A 1425-nucleotide genomic window follows, 5' to 3' on the forward strand; every position below is an offset into this window, starting at 1 on the left:
ATATATATATATATGTGTGTGTGTGTGTGTGTGTGTGTGTGTGTATGTATGTATGTATATACATATACATGTATGTTTGTGCGTATATATATATATTTGTGCGTGTGTATTTGGGGATGAAGATAAATAGTTTATTGTAAATTAATCTTTTCAAACGAAACTTTTTGGAAATACCCAGTTGAAAATTTCTTGAAAGATAACACCAATGATAACTTCGATCTTCGTCTGACCTATGCTCTATGACAAATCGAAACAGTATTATCAATGTACATTCTTGCAAGAAAAGTATCATAAAAACTAACTATATGTAGAATGTTGATCTGTCAGAAGAAAATTCAACCACCCTCAATTGTAAGCTGAATATAACGAATCTGAATATGAAGCGACTGAATCTCAAACGATAAATTTTTTCTATGTCAAACCAGAATAAATGGCTCCACCAACCTTTCCCATCCACAAGCGACAGTTACATAGTCTTCATTATTCTTCCCTTGTCCTCTATTTTTACGCAACCACTTTCCCTATCTATACCTAATTCCTATTCACACTACTCCACACATGATAAAAAAATCAGGAAGAACAAATATAAACCATAATCTTATGTCAGATGTTTGAACAAAAATTTGCACTAAATATGTGTATGCATATGTAGGTCTACATACTTGTGAATTTGGTACTCTGGCATCACCTCGGCAGAGATGACCAAAACAAGTTAAATAAATAATTTTTCAGTCTACCATGCATAATATTTGCACAGAATGACACTATATAGCTAAACCTGTGAATGTGTTGAAAATCAGCAGGCGCAATTTTAACGGACAGTCTGATAAAATGTTGACAGTGGAACACAGGATCAAATTCATCTGATAAAATTGAACCTGAACAATATTAATAAAACTAGTAATTCCAAATGGGAAGAAGTTCGAAATATCTGCATCAGCATCAATATTTTTATTAAAAAACGTTTTAACAGCCACCCTTCCGATATTATTTTAGGAGTGTATCCGTTTAATCTGAAGCACTTAAAAAAGTAAAAGGCAAAACATTATTCAATTGTTTATTCTAAAAGATCTTTAAATTCAAGACTTTTGTCGAACGTCTTTTTTTCTATAATATCTATAAATCTAGTAATTTTTGTGAAACATCTGTAAATCCAGTATTATCATTCCCATTAGAATTTTATTGTTGTAAAGCTTTTGCTGTCATTTCTCTTATTTGATGTTAAAAAATGAAAGGTAATAGGCAGGGCAAAAGAAGACACACAGAACAGGGAGCCGCTGAAGAGGTCACGGAATGTGTGACGAAAGACTTTTAACAGACAAATAAACTAAAATAAAAACAAAAATTAAGAAATGTATTTTCATCTACGGAAAAGAATTTTGATATTAGAAACTAGATGACAGAAGAAAATTTTTTCTAAAAATT

The sequence above is a fragment of the Octopus bimaculoides genome, chromosome 21, assembly GCF_001194135.2.
Source record: "Octopus bimaculoides isolate UCB-OBI-ISO-001 chromosome 21, ASM119413v2, whole genome shotgun sequence".
NCBI classification, from domain to species: Eukaryota; Metazoa; Mollusca; class Cephalopoda; order Octopoda; family Octopodidae; genus Octopus; species Octopus bimaculoides.